The 26,606-nt window shown below is 37.6% G+C and overlaps 1 long non-coding RNA gene and 1 pseudogene across 1 annotated transcript in view; both read left to right on the top strand.

The window, feature by feature from the left end:
* Window positions 1–24,808, top strand: part of LOC107976070 (uncharacterized) — a 32,157-nt gene extending 7,349 nt beyond the window's left edge. The window contains exon 3 of the long non-coding RNA XR_001719711.1: window positions 23,223–24,808. This is a non-coding gene — a long non-coding RNA (uncharacterized LOC107976070). The remainder of the gene's footprint in view (window positions 1–23,222) is intronic.
* Window positions 25–176, top strand: LOC112209958 (U1 spliceosomal RNA; annotated as a pseudogene).
* Window positions 24,809–26,606: the final 1,798 nt, after the last annotated feature.

The raw sequence follows: 26,606 nt of genomic DNA, 5'->3' as shown, positions 1-26,606 counted from the left end.
CCTAAATTAAGAAAATGGTGAAGCCTACTTACCTGGCAGGGGAGATAACCATGATCAGGAAGGTGGTTTTCCCAGGGCAAGGCTTATCCATTGCACTCTGGACATGCTGACCCCTGCGATGTCCCCAAATATGGGAAACTTGACTGCATAATTTGTGGTAGTGAGGCACTGCATTCGCAAAAAAAAAAAAAAAAAAATGCACACATATAATTTATAAGTCCAACATGCTCTGTTTTCTTAAGTCAAATAAAATAGAAGCCATAGTTGTTATGAGTAGACCTTGCACAGTACACAGAGCAGTATAGTTTAGGGCCAAGAAAATGGGATTCAGATGGGGAAAAGAGATGTGGGAGTCACCTTGACTAAAACTTTCATTCCCCAAAGTGCCAGTAGCTCTTGTGCACAGGCTTATAGGTCCATAGGTATAATTACCAGTGTTCCCAGAAGGGATCAGCCAGTTCCAAGAGTCACTGCCCTCAGGGAGGCCCAGGGACACAGCTGCCATCATGGTTCTCCCTGTCTAGGTTCAATCTACTGCTCAAGGGTGATATTGACTAGGAGTCATGTGGCCTAGCTGCATATCTGACATACCACTATATCAATTTACCGGGGAGCAGAGTTAGAAAGTTAACTTCAGGTCAAATCATCACATAGAAGAAGGGGTGGGAGGATTTTATGCCTAGAAACAAATAGAAACCTAGAATCATAAAATAGAGATAATGGATGACATATTAAGCTTTTTACACATTGATTAATAATGTTTGCTATTAGATTATATTTAATCAATTAGATTACAAAAGTTTTAGTTCATCCATGAAATAAGCCTATAATTTTTCCTTCTAATACTCTCTTTGGCTGGTCATATTTAAGAGAAATTTTGAAATTTAAAAAATCTATTTACATTTAGAAAAATTTAACCAATATTGTTCTGTTTGGTTTTGTCTAAGTCCTGGTCCTATTCCCATTCTTTGATTATTTTGCAGCGAACTCTACAACTCTGCATATGTAATTCTAGTTTTCTGTAGGCATTACATTATGTGTACCTAAAAGATAGATTCTTTTTGATGAGCATTGCTGTTATATCATTATCATTCCTAAAAATACAACAATAATTCCTCAGCATAACCAAATACCCAGTCAGTGCACATGTTCCCTAAATGCAGGGGGGATGTTTTTCCCTAAAACTCCTCTCAAACTTATGTTAATTACTTTTCACTGGGCCCATACTTGGGTTCTTAAAGCTGAAAAAAATAGTACAACTGAATATCTATTTAAAAATTATTTTTTAAATTTTCTATTTTTGTTTTGGTTCAAACAAATTTTCAAACATTAACCTTGAATTTTATATAAGACTGTAATACCCAGAATGAAAAAACCTGCAACAGGTTTTATCTTTTTGTCCGGAATGCCCTGACGTTGATGAGTTTGATGGGTCTTCGAGTTGTGCTCTTAGAAAGCACTGAGGAGGCACCAGGACAGCGTAAGGACTCAGCTGCCTGAACTCGGAAAGGGAGTTGAGGGAGAGGCCATGCTTTCTTGCAGCCAGGTGGGTGTGGGGAAGAGCAGGGCAGGGTGAGACAGCCCTCTGTGTGAAGCCACATGGGCAGGCTGGGGACTTGGGTAAAGGGGTGGAGATTTGTACGAAGGCAACATTTTGAGTAGTATAAACAAAGTTGCTCTTGTCTAGAAAACTCTAATAGGCACTAATCAGTGGGGAGAAAAGAAGTTTCTTCCAAATGGCCCAGAGTGGCCAGGACTAATGTTGCAGGGAGTTGAAAGGAAGTTTTGTCCATTGTTTCACTTAAACAGAATGTGATGCTAGGGAGACATGCAGAGGCCCTTCTTTGAATATGGTATTCCTGGGTGTTCTGTTAAGATTTATAAACTGATACAGCTATCACCTGACTAGATTATATTTTTCTACACAATGGCAAAAGGTTTTTTTGTTGCAGAATTAAAAGAAAGAGAATTTTAAAGTCTAACTATTCAAACTAAAATTATAAGATACAAACTGTTTCAGTAGCATTATGAAGCAGAAGGATTAATAGGCAGCCCTAAAAATGTGATATGAAAACCTCAGAACTATACCTTAAAACATAATTATGAGCATGCTTGACAGACATTTGAGTTTTGTCTACAAATTTCAGCATGCAACCGTGGCTCGCAGGAAGAACCCAACTACCATGCCCAACAACTCCTCTGCCACAAGAGCCTTGCCTCGGGGGGCACTTTTTCTTTGAAATAGTATGGTTTCTGCCACCAATGAATTTAATATCTAAGAGAATAGAAAACGCAGATATAAATTTTATGTTTACTACCTTAAATACAAAAAAGGATTAGAAACAACTCTTTTAGAAAAAAAACAAAATAACATTTTCATAATTATTCAAAACATCATTCCAGTGCCTGGCTCAGATACATCCAAGAGGGTTCCTTTCAGGAATGTTATTCTCATTGGGATGGCTTCATGTAGTGGGTGAAATGGGTCCATGATTCTGCACTAGTCCTCTTTCCCAAGCCTACCTCAGCAGGTGCCTAGAGCTGCGGGACAACACACTGACGTCAGACAGCTGAGATTCTTGTAGAAGTTGTGATTCTGTGGCATCATGATTCAGTGTAGCTCATTTCAGAATCAGGTGAACATTTGTTAGAGTTCAGCTCAAGTTCAACTCCAGTGATTTATTTAGTATATGTGGATAAAAGAGCTCTCCTATTCTATTGCTTGTCAACATCCCTTTCAAGATGAGCTCACTTCCATCAAAATCAAAATGGATAGCTCAAAATCAGTGGCTTAAAAATCATTATGGATAGTAGAGTCAGGGTAATTATATGAAATTCAGCGGCATCTGCTTAGGAAATAGCAGCCATTAGAGTATATCAGCCAATTGATATTTGAAGCCTCCTTTTTGGGTGGAAGACTCCCAAAGAGAGGATAACCTGAAGTGCCATTTGTTTTTTTCCCCCAATTTAGCAATTAAGGTTAATGTCAAGATTACAAAGAGGCAGGATAGATCACAGGTGAGAGACAGTGGAGTTCTATTCTCCTGCTGTCCATCATGTGTGCCACATTTGCCATGGAGGTGAACCATTTTCAGTCATACATGTCATATTTGTTCAGGTAAGTTATAGTAATGATTCTAATGAAAGTTTTATATATTATAATATGTAACTTTAGAGAATATATAATTATATGTATATATGTCTATAACTTATGTAATTATATATAATATGTGCTTATGCTTACATATGATAATGTAATTCTCTCTATATAGAATATATATATTCTATGTGAGTATATATATACTCCAACTGTTATATATATATATATATATTCTATATATATATTTGAGCTCTCAAAGAATTGCTATACACATACACACACACACACACACTCTCTCTCTCTCTCTCTCTCTCTTTGAGAACTCCAAGAACTGCCATATATATATATATACTCCAACGGCTATATAGCAGTTCTTAGAGTTCTCAAAGGACTCCAAAATAGTTTATGTTAAAAGTTAATGCATTGTTTCTGGCACTGAGAACTACTGGTTTCCAGGGATGCTAGAGCAACTTTCACCAACCCATTTTTTACCCATTAGCAGATAAAAGAGCTCTTTTTTACTATGCTGCTTTAAACAATTATGCACTCCGCAGTACATCACCTATAGATTTTTAAATAAGTGTTTTTTACTTTAGCTTTATGTTGAAATAGCATCTAGTTCATGATTATAGCCAAGATACTGTTCAAAGGTGACTCAGGGTAATAAAAAGTTGGTGCTTAGTATTTGCCAATGATCAGAAGACAGCCTTATGCTAGTCTGAGGAACCAACCATCTCTTTCATCTACAAGGAAAAGAATCTGTAAATGAAAATAGCAGACATGCTTGTTATTTTATGTCCACCTTTGATATAAACAAAATAACAAAATGTTTATGAGTATTAGGCAATATTTGAAAAGGAGAAGTCGTCAAATTTGTCACAAGGTTGGGTAGTCAAGTTCTTAGGAATCTTTGACTGACCATTGATGTCACAATGATATGTCTTGATATTGATGACTTCAAACACAAAATTATTCCACAAAAGTGATGTTAAATAATCGTCGCACCACTGCAGCACTAAAACATTGATAAAGACAGAGAATGAAGGTGGGAAAATGAGGAAGAGTTGAATACAAAATCAAAATACAGAGGTTAGAGAAAACAAGAAAATCATTCTCTTACTTTCATCACGTAAAATGAGGAAACAGTATATAGCAAGCATTTTGCAAAATATGTAGGAAATAAAGCCAATAAAAAAATCCATTGTTAAAAGCTACATTGAGAAAGTGCTTTCAAATGCTCATGCCTCTGATTAGTAATAGGGACCTCCAGCAGGGAGCCACTGGCGCAAACTGAGAGCAGTCTGGGCAGGAGTGCTGACCCAGCTGGATGCAGTGCAGGGGCTCTTTCCTGATATCACTGGGGGGTTCGTGATCTCACCCTTATCGAAGCAAAACTGAAAATTTGTATTAGATGTAGTCTGAGCAGCCTCCATAGGCTATTATGTGTATGCATATGTGCTTGCTATTTTACTAAAATGTGTATGCGACATATGCATGGTAATTCTCAGCAAAACTTTTGCTTTCTTTGAAATCAAAAGCACCATGAGATACCATCCTCACCCAGTCAGAATGGCTATTACTAAAACGTCAAAAATCAGCAGGTGCTGATGAGGCTGTGGAGAAAAGGGAATACTTACACACTGTTGGTGGGAATGTAAATTAGTTCAACCACTGCGGAAAGTAGTTTGGAGATTTCTCAAAGAACTTACAACTGAACTACCATTCAACCCAGCAATCCCATTACTGGGTATATACCCAAAGGAAAATACATCATTCTACCAAAAAGACACCTGTGTGCATATGTTCATCACAATAGTAAAGACGTTCGCAGTAGTAAAGACATGAAATAAACCTAGATGCCCATTAACAGTGGACTGGATAAAGAAAATGTAGTACATATACACCATGAAATATTATGCAGCCATAAAAAAGAACAAGATCATGTCTTTGCACAACATGGATGCAGCTAGAGTGTATTATCCCAAGTGAATTTAAGTAGGAACAGAAAACCGAATACTGCATGTTCTCAATTGTAAGTGGGAGCTAAACATTGAGTACTCATGGGCACCAAGATGGGAATGATAGCTGCTGGGAAACACTCACATGGAGGAGGGGATGGTTGAAAAACTGCCTATCAGTTACTATCCTCACTACCTGGGTGGCAGGATCATTTGTACACCAAACCTCAGTGAGACACAATATGCCCATGTAACGAACCTTGCACATGTACCCCGAACCTAAAAGTTGAAAAAAAATTGCCATCTTTGTAAAATGAGAACTAAATAATCTTTAGTTATATATTTATGAATTTACTAGGGCTGGCCATAACAAAGCTATGCCCAAACAACAGATTGTGTGGCTTTAACAAAAGAAATTAGTTTTCTCACAATTCCAGAGGCTAGAACTCTGAGATGATGTTGATGATTATTCAAGCAGAGGCCTCTGTCCTTTGCCTGAACATGGGAATCATCTTTCTGTATCTTCATATGATCTTCCCTCTGTGTGTGTGTATGTGCTAATCTTCTCTTGTTAAAAGTCATATTGGATTAGGGCCCCATTTTAACCCCATTTAATGACTCCATTTTAACTTACCTATGTCTTTAAACATCTTATGTCCAAATACAGTTTCATTGAGAGATACTAAGGTTTAGGTCTTCAACATATAAACTTTGGCAAGACAACTCAGATCATAACAATAATCTGTATATAACAGACATAATAATTGTATATAACAGATATATCCATATAATCTAATTTCTATACATCAATATTTATAAATTTTATTATCTTTAAGATGCCTATATGTTCATTTTGAAAATAATCTAAGACTCTTCAGTGTGTTTTATAAAGTTTATAAGAAAATAATGACACAAAAATATATTTCTAAAACAATGTCAATGATCTTGAAAAATAATAGATTATGTGAAATAAAGTTTTAGTCTAAAAAGGACAAAATTAGTTGTTATATCTTTGGAAAGATAGAAGGTAGATTGCATAGATTCTATAGATCTATACCAGTCACTTTGATGTAATCATGCCCAATATCTAGCTTTGGTTATTAAAATATATTCACACACACACACACACACACACAAGCACTTTCCATCACTAGGGACAAACATCTATTCTCTAACACAGAGTACATTTAACTTATATTTTTATAATCTTGTAATCAGTACTAGACAGACACACATTTGGTAGACATATCGAATTTCACCAAAGGATTGAATACTATTTCTCTTAAATTAATAAACAAAATGGAAGCATGTATGCTACATACACTGTTAGACTGGTTCATTCTTAGTAAATTCTAAGACAGTAGACTTTAACATGGAGGAGAATTGCACAAGTTGTATTTTGTAATTCTGTCCTTCACCCACAGTTATTATTATCTATGATTCAGCTGAGGGCATTGATAACATTCTATCTTTAAGATTATGAAACAAATGGAATATAATTATTCAAAATAATTTTGAAAGGCAAAACAATAAGATGAATCATATAATGACAATAACTAAAAAGCTTTATTCATTCTAGAAAAAACTAATTCAAAAGTGTGGGATCAAAATACTTACAGGAAATACAGGTGAAAGTAATTTGAGTATACAACATCAATATTTTTCAATAGTGTGATGAGCTTATGGTAATTTAGGTTATGGTACAGAATGAAGATATGTAGATAAGAGCTCTCTGGTTCCTCTTAAATCTTGATCAATCAAACAACAATGGGTATAATACATTTCGTTCCAATTGTAAGACACTGTGAGGAATACATAAAGATTTTTAAATGCAGTTTAAAGAGTGACAAGGGTTCTTGAAACAAACAAAAAATGCTTGGGATTATTTACCCTTGTGATGTGCACATACAAGTGCTACAGCTATTTAATTGATTTATTTTCTGTCAAAATAAGAAGCTTAGAATGACATAGTGGATAAAAATGAAATTCATATTTGTGTTAGCTCAATAAAAAGATTTTCTGAACCGAGTGTTTGATAATGACACATGCCTGTGTCTGTAAGCATTGAAAGAGATCTTTACAATATTGTACAAGAAATTTGAAAAGATTGTATTTAAGTTCCCTTCTAAATGTAGAATGTTATATTAAATTATGATATAGGTCAGAGAAGAGTTCTGATTAATACTTATAGTTTCTTTCTTTAGAGGACTTAATGCATAAACTAAACTCACGTTGAAGCCCTGAACATGCAGGGTGATAATCATCTCAGGTTATTTCCATGACATGTATTTAAAGTTTCTCAAATTATAAACATGTTGTACTTGATATATAAGAATTATACTTTTCAGACATTTTAAACTTGTAAAAAATTTTTGAATAATGCTAGATTCACTGAAGAATTGCAAAGATAGTATGAAGAGTTCCCAGGGACGTTCCCTTAGCTTCCCCTAATGTTAACATTTTACACAACTGTAATCCAAAATTATTAAATTAATGCAAAATTAAAAAATTATCGTTGGCATAATACTATTACCTAAACAGCATCTTTAGATTTTATGAGCTTCCCAATTAATATCCTTTTATTTCTCCAGGATCTGACTTAAGAGACTGCATTGAATTCAATCATCATGTCCCCTTAGTTTCCAGTCTGTGAAAATTTCTCAATCTTCCTGTTTACATAACCTTGAGAATTTTGAAGAGTATGATTCAGGCATTTTGTAGAGTGTCCCTCAATTTGAGTCTCTGAAGTTTTATCATGGCTATATTGGAGCTATAGGTTGTTTTTCAGAGCATCATAGAGATGAAGTGTCTCCATCACATAAAATGTGAGAATATGTGACACCAACACAGCATGACTTATCACACAGCATTCACCTTGGTCACTTGATTAAGGTGTTGTCTGGCATAAAGTTACTATTCTAACTTTCCAGACTATGTCCTTGAAAAGAGAATCACTAAGTCAAACTCACACTCCAGGAAAGAGGAATTAAGCTACACCTCATGGTGTTTGGAAGGAAGTTATTTTCATTTTTTTTTGAATTTTCCTGTAAAGAATTGTGTCTTCTGCCAATATATTTATTTAATCACTTATTTACAGCAATATGAACTTTCATTCTTTGAAATGAATATTTCATTCTTTGAGATCTCTACAACAATACCATTATTATTATTATTCAAATTCAAATTCTAGATTTGTACATTGAGGGATTTGTTTTAGGTTATCTTCTGTGTCCTTTAGATATGCCTCTATAAAGATAGAGGCATTTTCTTTCTTTCTTTCTTTGGTAGCAACAAAGCACATCTTACTTTCTGACAAAACAAGATACTACAAGCTCATCGTGTATTTATCATCCCAACTCTAAAATCAGCTCTTCTTCCAAAATTCCTGTTTCTTTTCATTGGAGGGTGGCATTTAGAAACCAAAATCCGGGCACTAGGCGTGTTCATTGCTGCTGGGGGCTCACTGCTTCTAGGCACTCTTGGCAAACAGAGCTAAGAGATATAGGTATGTATAGTAACCCAGGTATACATTCATATTTGTATTTATTTGTGTGTTATCTAAATATACATTAAGATAAATGAGCTTATACTGATACTTCCAAAGCTAATTCAGCACCATAGGATTGATTTTATTTGTCCATGATGTTTACGAGTAACTTCTTCTTCTGAAAGTGAGAATCCTAGCCCCTGTTATTTATGATTTATTTCCTTATTTCTTCAACTCTAGTATATGTGTAAAATAGTTTCAGAATTGGCAACATATATCCCTGTAAGAAGAAAGTTTGCCAACTAGGGTACAATGTTTTTGTACAGTTTCTGTTATTCTTAGCTTCCTGGTGTTCACTCGAGATATTGTTTTCCAAAGGAACTTAGGTCACTTCCTTTCTCTACGCCCTCTTAAGTGACATATTTAATGCATTTAGGCTAATTTTTTGCAGAGTACATTTTATTCTTGGATCCACTGACATCCTGCTTTTTAAAAAACTGTACACAGTAAAATTTATAATGTACATTTCTATTGGTTTTGACAAACAAATATTATTTGTATATCATACAGAACAGTGTTTTTACTATAAACATTTTCTTTAGAATTAATCCCTTTATTCTCACTAACCGCTGAACTATATTCTGCCTCTATCATTTTGATTTTTTTCTTATTGTCATACAAATGAAATCATGCTATATGTGGCCTTCTGGGTTTAGATTCTTTCACCTAACAAAATGCATTTAAAATTCATTCAAATTGTTGTGTAAATTGATAGTATTTTTCTTTTTCTTTTTGAATACTAAGTATTCCATTGTATGGGTATATGACAGGCTGTTAATTCATTCTGTCTTGAACTTCCCAGCTTCTAGAACTGTAATAAATAAATTTATGTTCTTTACAAACCAGCCAGTTTCTGAAATTGTTGTTATAGCAGCCCAAGTGGACTAAGACAAGTGGTAGACTTACAATGGGTGAGTTTTATGGTATGTGAATTATAGCTCAATAAAGCTGTTAAACATAAAAAGAAAAACAAAGCTAAAAGTGATTTTCTTAAAAATTAATTAAACCAATAATTTTAGTGAGGCAGAACAAGAAAAAGAAAAGGAGAAAACACAAATTACCAATATCAGGATTGAAAAAGAAAATATAACTACATGTCCTACAGATATTAAAAAGGTAAGAAGGATATCTTATTTTTTAGTAATTATGAACCAAGTTGCTACAAATATTCACACAGGCTTATATACATATACGTATACGTATACGTATACATATGCATATACAATAGTACCTACTCATGTTCAATGAATAGGTTATTATTTTTTCATGTGACATTTTCAGAACTTAAATCATTTTCATTCAGCACAAATTTCACTATAAATCCTAATCCATAATGCCAATAGGATCAAATAAAAAATTGGGTGGTCTTTTTCTGTCTAAATCACATTTTATGTTAACAATATTTATATGTAAATTTTGCTAAAATAAATGCCCTCATTTTTTGTTGTTGTATTTGTGTGGTTGCAGCTATGCATATTTTATAAAAATAAATAGAGAAGATAAGGGGCTAGGAAGATTAACTGATTGAGATAGCAGTAAGGATATTTTATGGTTGGTGGAAGAAAATTAAATTAAAATTTGAAAATAGTCCTGAAATGCTCCGTGAGAATAATGGACTAGAATGCAAAAGAAGTACTGGTAACTAATGATGTATTTTTGGATAGATACGATCAAGAAACATTGCTGAGGAATCTGAAACCAGATTTGAGATTTCACCTATAGGGTAAAGAAACTATTTTAGAATACCTGTAAATTCTTGCACTAATATATTTGGATTCTAGGATCACACTTCTTTCTTATAAATCAATTTCTCTCACAATTATTTATACCATTATGGCGGAAGTAATTTGTTCCATACCTAAACAGAATTACATTCTATTTACACTAGAAATCAATCTATGATGGATGATACAGTAATAATGTATTAGAAAGTGCTAAATATTTATCTATTGTACAAGTTTAAATTATCTTTAGCATTATAACAACGACAATAGGGTTATTAAAATTCTTATTCTACAGCTCCCAAAACAATTTATTTAAAATCCTTGAACATTAGGAAAACAATAAATTTTATTTTTCCCACTCTGTCCTTGAAGATCTTAATTGCTATTCATCTATAATAAATGTAAGGAAATGTAAAAGCAAATCAAAATAAAACAAAACAACAAAAACTAGAAGAACTGGTGGACCAAGGAACTCTGAGGGGAGGTTGCCTGAATTTCATTAGCCACTTTGAAACTGCTGAGGAACGAATGAGCCATCACAACAGCCCAGGCAAGGTGCTGCCACATCAGCAGACACAGCATCAGCTGGACAAAAGGAATCACGACATTAAAATTGTAACACAGGCAGGCAATTCCTAATTTCCTTTTTCTAAAAACAAATGATTTTTGAGCTAATACTTACACTACTCACATATTGTTGTTTAAATATTATAGATTCTGCTTCTGGCCCGGGGGCTGGTAATCCCTCAGCTTAGTACTTCTAATTAATACCACATTCTGATTGCTGACAACAGGTTACCCAGTCTGGGTCATAACTATAAAGCCATCCCGGGAACCACCAGGAATGAGTCACATTTTGGCTTCTTTTGTTTATTTTCTGGTTAGTGAAATATCTTGTATTATATAACTGACATGCTACATAAGTGTGCCTGTGTGTGTGTGTGTGTGTGTGTGTGTGTGTACAGTTAGCCATTTATCCTAAATTTAGGCACATTAGACATGCCATCTAGGAGTAATGGTGATTATTTTTATTTAATTCTGCCTCAGAGCCCCAGCATGCTGAGTGAACACAGTAGTCACAGACCTTACCCACCTAGAGTCAATCTACCTCGAAGATCACTTCTGAGTATCTTCTAGAACACATTTCTAACTGGAAGATCCGAGGAGCATAGCAGCTACATTAAAAGAAAGAAGACTCTGGTGTGCTTTCCATAATTGTATATATAAAATGCCTGTTCCCATTATTTTCCTTGTCATCCACCTTGTTCACTCTACAATTCTAAGTTCCATTGCTCCCATGGTGGAGAAGTGGTGTTTCAGTGCAATCGTTAGGATATTGCTCACCATTTAACCAACAAAGCTCAAAACACAGTGGCTTAGTACAATGGAAGTTTATTTCTTTCTTATGAAAAGTATAAAACTGTCATTTCAAAGTAGTGTAAAGTTCTCCATTAAAGGATACCCATAACATCTGGTGGCTCCACTACTTTCCACATAAGGTTTGTGAGGTTGTGCAGTGGTCCTGCATCAGGATGCAGAAGGAGAAAGAGCTGAGACAGGAGGAGATGAGCCAGTTGATGGGGTGGCTTCAAAGGCAGCATCTATCATCCCACTGAATTCCATTGGTCAGAACTCACTGCAGGTCTGAGAACTGTAGTCCCTATATGTATTCAGGTATGAATTGAAATGGGATGGGCATTTTTCCACAATGGTTAGGATAATTTTCACCGCAAATACTTTTCTACATTTTTATAAAGTTGACCGGCACCTGTGTTATTAGCCATAACAAATGGCCATCAATTTTCCCCAGTTTGATAATCAGCACAGCTAGACTCTGTAGAAAGATCTCTTTGCTGTTAAGTGACCACAAATGACTAAATTCACATTGAACTGCACCAGCAGGAGAGGGCTAGCCCTGAATGTGTCAAAGTAGACACTCTCCATATACCTCAGGTTTTATTATCTGCCTGAAGTTAGCATACTGGTTTCCCTAGGAAAGCCTTTAACCATGAATAAATGAGATCCTATGGAGTTTACCATACACAGCAGAAATACTACCCTGACTCCATAATCACTGCACTGAAAAAAAAAATTAAATGCTTGTCTGTATCTCCTTTATCTGCACTTATATCCCCAATAAGATAAAGTTAAAAAAAATCACCCTTGAAATGACCCATTACCCAAGAGAAGATAAAAACAACATATGAAGTAAGATCTAGAATTAGGATTGGACTAGGAACTTTGAAGTTTCCAATAAAGGGGCTCAGTATGTTGCAGAATTGGAGTTGACATTTTCTAAGAAAATTGCATATAAACCTAATCAATGGAGAACCACAAAGTTAGTAATCCACAAGAAAAGAGGTAAAACTTAGAATAATATATACTGGTGCCTATGGAGTTCTCCACAGATGCATCTCTAGAGATGTATATCTTATGTTTGATATATGAAGCTAAGTTTAGCCAATTTAAGTGCATAATAACCTACGCCAAACTAGAATTCATTCTAATCAAACTTTTCCAAGAGATTACGCCTTGAATGATGCTGGAGGCAGTGGAGAAGGATGTAAACAGAACTGTCGGTGTCATTAAGTGCCCTTGGTACCCTGGGTAAAGTGCTATCACTGAGTAGCCCACGTCCCCACGTCAGCCTTGGCGCTGAGGTGGCAAACGTGTCCCCAGATCACAATCTTGTCAGAGCTTCCTCGCATTCCTCTAGCAGAGGTGTGAGTGAGAGGCAGAGCCTCTAAGAGAACTGAGACCCACCCAGGGACTGGAAAACGTCACATCCTTTTTTCTAACCAGCCAGAATAGCCCCTGACCACTGTCTTTGCATGTGTGAAAAAATATTTTGGTACGCTACACATAAAAAGTTGAAAAGGTTCCTGAACGCACTGTACCAATGTTCTTGTCTCTCACCCTGTGCTTTTGGGACAAGTGAGAGGAAGGGTCAGTAGGGTTACAAGGAAGCCTCTTCTCTTCCTGCTACCATGCCTGGACTCACAGATCTCCCCCATTTCCAAACCAGCCCCCAAATAATCTAGATTTTAAATCAAAATATTAAGTCGGCTCTGTAGCTGTCTGACCGAGGTAAAATTTCTCCAGGGTGATTCAAGAGCTCCTCTATCATTCCCTGAGCCTCCACCCTGACAGCGCCTTTTGTGACAATGGCACACCTCTGCCTCAAGTTTTCAGGCGAGTCATGTGTGATCTTTATCTGAGTCAGAAGACCTGGTACCTGGGCCGACTCTGGGATGGTTGTAGAGACGCACAGCCAGTGCAGGGCTCCCGAGCCTCAGGCCTGTATCAAACTTTCTTCTCTTGTCCTGGCCCCAACCCAGCAGGAGTCCACATGCCCTGGACTGCTTGTGCTGTAGGGATCATTTTGAGCTTCATTTCTACAAGCTGGCTTCTTCGCATGAGGATGCGAGGCTTCCTTCCTTTTGCCTCCCTTCCTTCCCTCAATCTAAGACTGAAATCTCTACCTTAAATCCCAGCGACACCCCCAGCTTCTTGAAGGAGAGATGTTATTGAAGGAGATTTCCTTCTTGGATCATGAAAAGCTGTCCTTTGGACCCTCCTCTGCGGTCTGGGGACTCTGGCTGCCTCTTACTCACCCCGTTCAGTGTCCTGAGTTCTGCCTGCTTGACTGAACACCCCTGGCTCTCTCAACCTGATCTAGTCCCTTTTCCTGCACACTATCTCTTGTTGGAAATAACAAGAAAATACTAATTATAAGACAAATTCAAGGTATAATTATTAAACATTTGAATGAACATAAATTAATTGTGAAATTTTGTCAGTTTCAAAAAAAAAACCATAATAACACAGAAAACTAAGACCGTGTTTCTAGAAGTAAAAAGCTCTCAGAGTAGAAATGAATAAAGAAATGAGATTTTTCTAATCATTTTTTCCTATCAGCAGGAATAAGTACTCATATAGGCCCCATCAAGAGCTACCTGGCTTTCTCCGAAACACACTCTGCTGTCCTTGGTGCATTTCACAGCTATGTCCCTGGACCAGCAGTCCAAATTCTCTGTCTGGCAGTAATCCTGGCATTCTGCTAGTGGAGGCAGGTGCAATTTAGAACATTGTCATCATGATAAATACTAAACATACTTAAGAAGAAGATTTTTTAGAATTCTTTGTTTTTGTGACCTTTTAGTTACAGCAAGAGGCAAATTATGGCTGGGTGTGGTGGTGCGTGCCTGTAGTCCCAGCTACTCCAGAGGCTGAGGCAGGAGGATCGCTTGAGTAGGGGAGGTTGAGGTTGAAATAAGCCATGATCACACCACGGCACTCAGCATGGGTGGCAAATCTGGAGACCTTGTCTAGAAAACAAAAGAAAAGGAGTCAAATTAGATGAAATGTCTGATGTATTTAATATACCCTAGATTGTTTTTGTAGGTTCTTACTTTTGTAGGTCCTTTAACTGCCACTGTGAATTAGAACTAAGATGCACATCTATTTTCCTATAGAATAGATGGAATTAGTGCCTGCAAAAGAATGATGCAGAGATGACATTTTGGTGCTTCCTAACAAATAATTGTCCAAGTGGAACTTAGACTTTGACCAATCAAATAATAAAAGGGACAATTGCCTAATTCATCTGCGTAGGCATTATGGAATTGTTGTGGAACAGACATTGTCTGTCTGTGTGAAGCCTCCTGCTCACTAGTTGAAATACTTCTATAAAAGCGATATGCGGCTGGGCACGGTGGCTCATGCCTGCAATCCCAGCACTTTGGGAGGCTGAGGCAGGCAGATCATGAGTTCAAGAGATCGAGACCATCCTGGCCAACATGATGAAATCCCATCTCTACTAAAAAATACAAAAATTAACCAGGCGTGGTGGCACACGCCTGTAGTCCCAGCTACTCAGGAGGCTGAGGCAGGAGAAGTGCTTGAACCCAGGTGGCGGAGACTTCAGTGAGCTGAGATCTCGCCACTGCACTCAAGCCTAGGTGACAGAGCGAGACTCTGTCTCAAAAAAAGAAAAAAAAAAAAGCAATATGCTCAGGAAATCTGACAAAGACCAACACTCTTCAAACAGTCCCTGCTCCTAGATTTCCATCAGCCTGCTGCTGTCACTGCTTCCTGTTCTCATAACTGGAATTCAGCACGGGGAATGCCAACACCACTTGCAGGAAAAACTGTATCCTTTATCCCTCAGCTTCTGCACTGAAAAGTTGGTTTACGTTAGATAAGGAACTGGAACTTCTCAGTGCTTTATATCTTTATTTGTCAGAGGAAAGTATTCATCTTTGCCATTTGCATTACAAGGTATGACATATAAATGAAATTTTAATATTGGCACTTTAAGATTTTCCCCATGGGACTAAAGTCTCTGCTAGCAATTCTTTGTCACCTTTTCTTATATCTAAAACTGAATATTAATTACTTCAAAAATGGCTATAAAATTGTTAGAACTCCTTAAATAATGCAATATATATGTACTACTATATCTTTATAATCCATTTCATCAATAGAATTATTAAATATTCCCAGCACTCTAATAGTCAGATCACAGAAAATATTCAATTTGAATTTGATGTGCCATTGCTACTCCCCTGATATGTGTGTGCTCTGGATTTTTAAGTTCATTTTCTTTTCTTTCCTTTTTTTTTTTTGAGACAGAGTCTCGCTCTGTCACCCAGGCTGGCATGGAATGGTGCAATCTCAGCTCACTGCAACCTCCACCTCCCAGGTTCAAGTGATACTCCTGTCTCAGCCTCCTCAGTAGCTGGGATTACAGGTGCCCACCACCATGCCTGGCTAATTTTTTGTATTTTTAGTAGAGACAGGATGTCACTATGTTGGCCAGGTTGGTCTCGAACTCCTGACCTCATGATCCACCTGCCTTGGCCTCCCAAAGTGCTGGGATTACAGGCGTGAGCCACCACTCCCGGACTTAAATTCATTTTCGCTTTTGTCAAAGGAATCAGTGTTCAGGGCGAGACTATATGAAAGCACATACAAGCACACAGAGCACATGGAGCATGCTTTGAGTCCAGGCCCACAGGTTTAGCTTTACCCTTGTTGTCATTCACCGAGCCTGTTTCACGTGGCCCCGTTTCCAGAATTAAGCCAGTGCATTGCTCTTCCAATGAGTTGTTGGACTGTGAACAACGTTTTGTGAACTCTTAACAGCCTCCAAGGCTGGTTCATTTCACTGTGAACCAGTGAACACTGAAATGAACACGAAACACCAGTGAACACAAAAGAAAGTGAACACTGGCACAATGTTCACTTTCTTTCAGCCAAAATAGGACTCTTGTCTTTCCCGTCTCAAGGAACGGAAGCGTCTCTCCACAGCTTTTACAGTCTGAGTAAAAGCCTTGGTTCCCCACTTGAAACTCAAAATCAGCCAATTTCTGAACATGTTAATTGAATTAGTCAAGGATTAGCTTCTAGAGAAACAGAACGAATATAATAATAATTATGTATATAATTGATTCACATAACTAAATATATATCACATGTATAATATATATTCCACAAAATACAAATATGGAGTATATATATTATTTTAAGGAAATGGCTCATGCATTGACTTGTGTGATTATGTGGCCTGGCAAGTAAACAAATATATTTATAATTTAATTGTGCTAATTGCTACGGGGAAAAATAACAGACTGTTACGAGAAAGAAAAACGATGTTAGAGGAAAAAAGGTGAATGAGCTTTTTCCTTGGTAGATTAAAATACCTCTTTAAAAATACTTCCTGAGTTACAAATGAGAACAACTCAACTGTGCAGAGAATGGGAAAAAAAAATACTTCCAGGGATACTTTTGTACCTGAAAGTCCTAAGGTAATAAAGAGCTTGGAGTGTTCAAGGAATGAAAAGAAGGTAATGAGTTCCGATGAAAGAGGAGAGGGAATCCACTGCCTGGTGAATACACAGGATGTGGTGACGTGAGCGGTGAGAGATAGGAAAGGAATGGCAAGAGGCATCCAGAATTAGCACTGGTTGGATGTCAGCCTTGCCTGCTGAAATTAGGAAAAAAAGAATAGGTTTGTAGGGCTTTGGCAGGACAAGATTGGAATATCAGGTCTCATCTTTCTTTAGCTGCTAGATATTCAAGTACAATGATCAGGGAGGCAATTAGACACAGGGCTTTGGATCTCAGAAGAGAAGTCTACACTGGAGACACTCTGGGAGTAGCATAGATACCATGATAATAGGAGGAACTCAATCCCTCAACTGGAGACAGTATGAGCATGGGCTCCCTCTGCGGGGCCTATCAGTACTATGGGGAAATTGCAGCTACTATCAATCACTTCTCATTAAAGACTTTGAAACATAATTTTAATACCCTAAAATCATTCCAGTTATAGATCTACTGATTTCATTTTGAAAATGAGATGATTAGAGGTCAGCAAGTTCTGGGGTCAAATAAATAAATTTGGGAAAATTAAGTCGTGAAGACACTCTATTTATATTTAGAAACCAATAATATTTAAAACTCGAGTGAATTATGGAGTGCTATGTGCCAAAAGAGCTGTAGATCTCCATTTCACTGAGCCCCATAGTTTTCTTAAAAATACATCAAAATTATCATTTACAAAATTACTTTTTAAAGAACAGTTTCCAACATTTGTGGATTTTTTAAAACCTTTAAATTGAAGTTTAATATAAATACAGAAAAGTCACATATCATTATATATCGCAACATACCAGTAGTATTCTTGATGAATTTTTTCAAACTGAATTTATATAACCAGCAGCAAGTCAAGAAACAAGACATGCCTAGCAACCTGGAAGCTTTCTTGTTTATGTCCCCAGTCACCACAGCTCACCAAGAGCACCCATTAACCTGCTATCTGAGAAGAGACTAGTTTTGCTTCAAACATTTGTTTTTGGTGTATGTATAAAAACAGACTTATTTTAGTAAACATAAGCATTCACAGTTAAACACTAAGAAAATAATTAATAGCCCTAGCAAGTAGAATAAATATTACTCTTCCAACCCTATTGGGTTATAATTTTCATCTATGAGAAGCTTGCTAGACTAAGACTAAAAAAAACCACAAAATATTAATAATTGATTAAAAAACAAAAACAAAAATCTTTTTCCTGTGACGAACCTTGTCACACAAATTACAGTGGTGAATATTAACTATGAGAACTACTGATGTGAAAATTTTTGGAAATTATTACATTATTTATGTTTATCTTTCTAATTGTTTTTAAATGAAAAATAGTGCAGTGGTCAGTTTTTTCAATAATGAAATATACATTATGATATTCTGTCTGGGATATATATAATTCATATGAAGCTGGCATTCCTCAAAGATCTAAAATGAGAACTACCATTCAATCCAGCTATCGCATTACTGGGTATATGCCCAGAGGAATATAAATCATTCTACTATAAAGATACATGGGTGAAAACATTTATTGCAGCACTATTCACAAAAGTGAAGATGCGGAATCAACCTAAATGTCCACCAACGACAGACTAGATAAAGAAAATGCGGTGCATGGAGTACTAAGCAGCCATATAAAAAGGAGATCATGTCTTTTGCAGGAACATGGATGGAGCTGGAGGCTATTAGCAAGCCAACACAGGAACAGAAGACCAAATACCATATATTCTCACTTACAGAGCTAAATAATAAGAACTTGTAAACACAAAGAAGGAAACAAGAGACACTGGGGTCTACTTAAGGAGCAGGAAAGATAACCATTGGGTACTGGACTTAATACCTGGGTGATGAAGTAATCTGTACAACAAACGCCTGTGACACATGTTTACTTATGTAGCAAATCTGTACATGTACTCCCGAAACTAAAATAAAAGTTAAAAAAAATGAAAGAAACAAAAAATAAAATTTCTTTTTACTTTTTTTTTTTTTTTTTTTTTTTGAGAGAGAGTCTTGCTCTGTCATCCAGGCTGGAGTGCAGTGTTTTGCTCATAGCTCACTGCAGCCTCAAACTCCAGGGCTCAAGCAATCCTCCCATCTCAGCCTCCCCAGTAGCTGGGACTATAGGCGCTCCACCTGTAATAGAAACAGGATCTCAGTACGTTGCCTAGGTTGGTCTCAAAATCCTAGGCTCAAGCAATCCTCAGACCTTGGCCTCCTAAAGTAGTGGGCTTGCAGGCGTGATCTACAGCCCGACCCCACTTTTACTTTTATAAAGATGTTCCTAGAATGTCTTGGCTCTGCTTGGCTTTATCTACATTAAAACAAATTCAATTCTAGTACAAATATTTATCTCAGCGTTTCTGGAATAGTTGTCACCTTCCCTGCTCCTATAATTGTGTGAACTTAGACATGTTATTTCATCTCTCTAAGCCCTGTTTCTTCCTCTGTAAAAGGAGTGATAGCACTTGTCTTCAAAAGGCTTTGACAACATTGAAAAATATGTTACAGTGTGTAGTGCAATATAGAAGCTTAAAAATGATTTTACCAAAAATATATTTTTTATATTTATGTAATGTGGTATATGTTTTTTACTTAGAGCCAGGATCTAAGCAGAGCCAAACTAAGCATGATTATATAGTGTACACCAGTGGCAATTGTCTAGTTCATAAATTACCAGAAACACTGTGCCTGTTTTTTTCTACCCTTATATTTTATACACATATATGTATATATACGTAAGAGTGTGTTTGTGTGTGTGTATGTGTGTACGTGTGTGTACCAAAAAACAACCTCAAGAAAGAAACTAACTTCACAAAGACCAAATGTTGGATTTAGCTATTCAAGTGGCTGTTGGAATTCAATCCATTATTATAATTATAGGTTTGTTCACTTAGTGAACTTAGACAATGAGATGTTTTTAATGCGATGTAAAGACACAAGGGCTACTTAACGATGGATGGACTGGAAGGATTCTAAAGCACTCAGTGAAAACTATGCCCATCTTCAGGGAGCCATGGGCAGTGGCCTATAGTCTTAATCAGGTTCCCCTTGCTTTGCTGGCCATGAAACAGTTTATTCCTTAGAAAACATGGAATTCACATTTTTTCAAATTCCCCTTCCTGGTTCCTGGATTTCCTTTACCATATTATTTCCCGGACTTTGAAGGTTACAAGATTTTTTTTTTTTAACCAAGAATCTCCTTCCCGAAGGACCCCATTTTTCATTGACTTGCTTCTGACCCAGAAAGCCTTGAGGTTAATTCTAGTCATTCTCCATCACTCTTATATAACCTCTGGTAAGTCTTTTAGGATTTCTTAACATCTTTCAGCTTAATGGTCATCTGTATGAGAGGGAAAATAAAATCCCCTAGGCTTTGGTGAGAATTAAAGTGAGTTAGTATAAAAGGCGTCTTGCCCTGTTCCCGTGCACAGGAAGAACCTGGTTTAGATTAATTTCCTACTACTCATGTTTCTTCCTCTCTTCTCAAATGAAAACAAGTATCAATTTAGAAACTTCTTCCGGTGTACCTCTTAGCTTGTGTTATTTGTATATATAATTTTAAAATGTGGTTTGGGTAAGAGATTAATGGGTGATGTACAAGCAGTTTCATAGTCAGGAATTAGAAGCTCGACTGTGTCTTTTATGCTTCAGGGGCAGATTCACCATGAAGTCAATAAAGCCTGATCTTCATCAGCCTTTCCTTGTGGGCCCATCAGAGGCATTGGAACCAAAGCAACTTCATCTTAAATAGAGGCTGGGTAAATTAAGCCTGAAATCTACTGGGCTGCATTCCCAGATGGTTAGGCATTCTAAGTCGTAGGATGAGATAGGAGGTTGGCACAAGATACAGGTCATAAAGACCCTGCTGATAAAACAGGTAGCAGTAAAGAAGCTGGCAAAAGCCCACCAAAACCAAGATGACTATGAGAGTGACCTCTGGTCATCCTCACTGCTACACTCCCACCAGCACCATCACAGTTTACAAATGCCATGGCAAAGTTCGGAAGTTACCTTATGTGGTCTAAAAGGGGGAGGCATAAATAACCCACCTCTTATTTAGCATATAATCAAGAAGTAACCATAGAAATGGGCAACCAGCAGCCCTCTGGGCTGCTCTGCCTATGGAGTAGCCATTCTTTTATTCGTTTACTTTCTTAACAAACTTGCTTTCACTTTACTCCATGGACTTGCCCTGAATTCTTTCTTGTGCGAGATTCAAGAACCCTGTCTTGGGGTCTGGATCTGGACCCCTTTCTGGTAACAAGCAGGGGCCCCTTTCCCATCTTTGCACACAATTCCATGTTCATAGTTCATCTTCTACTTAAGAGGACCTCCAAAATAGCAGACTTTGTGGGCCCCGCTAGAACTAGGCTCCCCTGTGACTGGCTTGCTTGCCAAGATGCCCTTCACTGCTCTGATTAGGGTGCCCACTTCTTTCCTGCTCCAGCCCTGTGGTCTGACTGGGCCATGAATCAGACCCAGACTGGGGCTGACCTTTCTGCCCCACCCCTAAATACACACTTCTCAAAATGTACCTAGAATATACAAGTCCCTCCCTGTCTGAATGTGGTCCTGGAGAGGAAAGGGACAGGTCTCTGGTGGAGCAGCAAAGGCACGATGGAGCCATTGGGTCTGATAAAGAAAAACTTCAACAGAATTAAATTTGAAGGAGTTTAATTGAGCAATGAACAATTTTTGAATCAGGCAGCCCCCAGAATCACAGCAGATTCACAGAGACTCCAGGGGTGCCTCGTGACTGGAACAAATTTATAGACAAAAAAGTAAAGTGGCATATAAGAATCAGAAATGAGGTACAGAAACAGTGAGACTGGTCACAGCTCTGCAGTGGCCTTATTTGAAGGCAGTTTGAACATTCAGCACTCTATGAGTGGTTGAAGTATGGCCTCTGGGATTGGCCAACACTCAGCCACTGTTACAGGTGCATATACTACTAACTTAGGTTTTCAACTTTGTCTGACTATTAAGCTAGGTTACAGTTCATCCACAAGGACTCAAATAATAGAAGTACGGAGTCCTTTTCAGGCCATATTTAGTTGGCTTTAACAGGTTCTACTGACTGGTTGCATTCAACCTCTAACATTTCGTCATCCCCAAGACCAGCTTCTCTGCGTCCTTTCCATCAATGTTATTGTCCAGGTTCCAATGCCCAGCGGCACCATTCGTCATCGTAACAAGGGTTGGAATCAGAATCGTATGGCTGATAGGAAGCCATCAGCAGAAACCCTGTAATATTCAACTCCTATTTCTTCTGAATTTAAGATATCGATATGTATAGCAGCATTGATTTTCCTCTGGCTGAGTGAGGCCAAATTGCCCACATTTCTATTTCTACATTTTCCCATTAATAAACCTGCAGAACATTTAAAGTTCATGCAAATATTCTAAGTGACCATATGGATACAGAGAGTCATTCCTTTTCCATGTTTCACTGGCTTAATATTCACAACTGGAGGGAATGAAATCATAGCACATTAATAGAAAACATGGAAACAGTTATGTACAGTGTTACTCAGAAGATCTTAGTGAGTAGTCAAATCGACACCGAGAGCTGTCTGCAAAACCGCCTCCACCTGCGGAGCCTGGCTCCTGGCTGGAAACCTATGCATGGTGTCTGGGCCTGCCCTTGGTCAACGGAAGCCTCACCTGCCGGCCTCACCTGCTGGCCTCATCCGCATGGCCTCACCTGCGTGGCCTCAACTGCCGGCCTCGCCTGAGGCACCTGGGCACCTGGCTCAGTGCAGGCCAGCATCATCGTCTGAAGGAAGCTGCAGTCAAGGCCTCCGGACCAGGCTGGCTATGGTCTTTGCACATTTACATTCCCAACCCTTCATTTCTAAGGCTTTTTAGCTGAGATTTTGGTCAAAAGTCTTCTTCAAGTTCCTCTGCTGAGACCTCCTTTTGCCACAAGGATGGAGAAAAATTGGAGACGCTTTTCCCACTCTGAGCCCTCCCCCAGCAATTTCCATTCTTAACCCTCTTCCCTCACCCTTCTCCTTTATTCCAGGGCCCAGAAAACCGCAAGAACCTTTTGTTTGGGGCTCCCTTGATGGTGAGAAGACGGCCACATCTGTGCAGAGCTGCCTGAACCTGGACTAGGACTCCACTCCATGGGAAGCGGGGAGCAAGGAGTCACTGCTTCCTCGGCTTGAGTTCTGGCTTCCTGGGCCCATAGAGGGAGGAAAGGTGTGCCTATGTTTGTCCTGTTGCTGTAACTGACCACCTGCCCCTGCGGGCTCAGCCCTCTCCAGTTCAGCGAATCCTAACACCACCAAGCTGTCCTTTCTCTTCTGATAACTTGGCTATTCCAAGACGTCGTTTATCAAAATTATGGACTTGCCCAGGTGTAAATTAGTAGGAAAGCAAGCGTCTAGGTTTACTTCTAATCTATTTGTTTTATAAAACTCGTAGTCTTTTTTTAAGTTCAAAGTACCCTAAATTATTTTTTCCTGGTAAATATAGTCTCTTGAACATCTAAATTTTCTCTCAGAAGGGAAATCTAAGTGAAGTCATTAAATGGAAATAAAACAAAAAAGAGAGTTCCAGGGAATATAAATAAATTAATTAAAAATTATTATTCTGGCTTTAAAGAAATGATTCCTCTGACAAAGCTCATTTAAATTAATACTATTGTTATTAATGAGGTCGTTTATTCATAAAATAAATATGCTGAAAATAAAAACATAACATTTTGTGTAGTCAAATTTGAACAATACAAATAAAACAATGAAATTTGAAGTATTACTTTCATTTGTGGCCAGGGAAAGGATTGACAATTTATTGGTAATATAATGCTTCAGTTAATTTTATACAAACGGGATAGCCTGGAGATTAAAAGCCAGGACTCAAAAATCAAAGTGCCTCTGTACAAGTCCCAGCTCTGCCCTGTCCTAGCTACGTGAGTTGGAGTCCTCCTACAGCCCACCCCATCTCTCTGTCTAGAGCACAAAGTCATTCCGCTTTCCTGGTCAGGTGCGTATGAGCAATAGGTTAGTTACAGTTTATGCAAGTGCTGAAATCATTTGTTTAATAAATTAACTACTTTATTTGGAGCAAAAACTTTTTGTCTTTCTGTACAGAGATGGGATTCAGGACAGGCTACTCCAAAATATGAACCTTGGCATTTGAGAAAACAGCAAAAGCAAGAAGGTCACTCTCAGCCTTCCCTCACCCTTTCTTCCCTGAAGCAGATCTTAAAGCCTGAATTCCAGGGGTGCTGTCCCTGTAGCTGGAGGGAAGGAATGAATCTGAACAAACAGGACTTGCTAAGTTCCCCCAATTTGTTGCCATCAGATCCTGCCTTTTTATCCAATCATACTACTCTATGACTTCTTAATCAAACCTAGCATGAAAAATATACAGGTTTGTTCATTTTTTGAGTCTTTCTTTCTGAAGGTTCTGTTTCATCTAAAACATGTCAAATAAACATGCATGCTTTTGTCTTGTGAATCTGTCTTTTGTTATAGGTGTGTCTGCCATGAATCTTGAGGTGGGTGAGGAATAAAGATACCTCATGACAGAAACATGCTTGAGTCTAGTTTTCTGGTATTTTGTGTTCTCCAGAGGAGACACTGGGTGCTCCAAAGTCAAGTTCACGCAACTGCATGGATTACTCTGATGACTTCAACTTTTGTTTATGCAAATATTTACAATTTATGTTTGATGTCCAATTCTTTTTTTTTTTTTTTTTGAGATGGAGTCTCACTGTCGCCCAGGCGGGAGCACAGTGGTGCAATCTCAGCTTACTGCAACCTCTGCTTCCTGAGTTCAAGCAATTCTCCTGCCTCAGCCTCCTGAGTAGCTGGGGTTACAGGTGTATGCCACCACACCCAGCTAATTTTTGTATTTTTAGTAGAGACGGGGTTTCACTATGTTTGCCAAGCCAGTCTTGAACTCCTGACCTCAGTTGATCTGCCTGCCTAGTCTTCCCAAAGTGCTGGGATTACAGGCGCAAACCACCACACCCAGCCTGAGGTCCTATTATTGACTGTAGTTTATGTGTTCATGTATACAATACATGATCTTGTATTTCTAAACGATTTCACCTTCTTTGTGAGTGAAAAGGGGTGCTTTTAATCATACTTCACTGGGATAACTGGTACAACTCAGATTATTTACAGGTGTTTTTATTTGGCCCACGCTGTCTTTCCGTTTAAGTATGACACTTGTTCTTTGATGTATTTTCCTTTTGGGTTGACATGCATGCTATGGCAGACGCTGTCAGTGTCTTACCTATATGCCCTCGTTGTGTACCTCCTTTGCCAGCAGGGCACACACACAGCCAACACCTGTAATCCTGCTTGATCTTTTTCTTTCTGCAGAAACACCTAAAAAATAAGTTTTATACCCATTCGAAGTCACTCTCCACTCTCACTGTTTCCCCAACCCCGGATATCCACTAATCTACTTTTTGGCTTCATGGATTTGACTATTCTGGACATTTTATATAAATGGAATCATACAACATATGGCCTTATTTGTCTGTTTTCTTTTTTAACTTAACAATGTTTTCAAGGTTCATCCATGGTGTAGAAAGCACTGGGACTTTATTTCTTATGGCTCGATATTATTCCTTAATGTTTCTGAGGTATACCACATTTTGTTTATCTGTTTATAAATTGATAAGACATTTTGGTTAGGCTTTCTGCTGTTTGGCTATTATTAATAATGCTACAACACACACACACACACACACACACATATATATATATATGTTTTTGCACAAACATGTTTTTAATTCTTTTCAGTGTATAACTAGGGGGTGGAATTTTAAACCCTATGGATAGGTTTATCTTTTTGATGAACTGCAAAACTGTTTTCCATAGTTGCTAAACTATTTTGGATTTTTTACCAGTAACGCATGTGCATTTCAGTTTCTTCATATCTATTATATATATTTATCTATTTGTAAATATTTTCTCCCATACCATGGGTTGTCTTTTTATGTTCCTGATAGTATTCTTTGATGGAATAAAGATTTTAATTTAGATAAAATTCAATTTATGTGTTTATTCGTTGGTCACTTGTGGTTCTATTGTCATATCTAAGAAATCTTTGCTTAGTCCAACGTCACAAAGATTTATAGTTATATGTTCTAAAGCTTTATAGTTTTAGCTTGTACATTTAGGTCTTTGATTGACTTTGAATTAATTTTTGAATATGATGTAAAGTAGGAGTCCAAATCCATTTTTTTTACATGTAGATATTTATTTGTCCCGACAGCATTTGTGGAAAAGATGATTCTTTCCTCACTGAATGTACTTGGTAACCTCAAAATCACACATGTAAGCTTTTATCTCTGGGATCTATTCTATTTCATTGTTTTGCGTATCTATTCCTATATGACTATCACAGTGTATTTATTACTGTAACTTTGTAGTAAATTTTGATA

Source organism: Pan troglodytes, chromosome 6 (genome assembly GCF_028858775.2).
Source record: "Pan troglodytes isolate AG18354 chromosome 6, NHGRI_mPanTro3-v2.0_pri, whole genome shotgun sequence".
NCBI classification, from domain to species: Eukaryota; Metazoa; Chordata; class Mammalia; order Primates; family Hominidae; genus Pan; species Pan troglodytes.
Note: the sequence above shows the minus strand (reverse complement) of the source record. Positions and strands in the feature narration are given on the sequence as shown.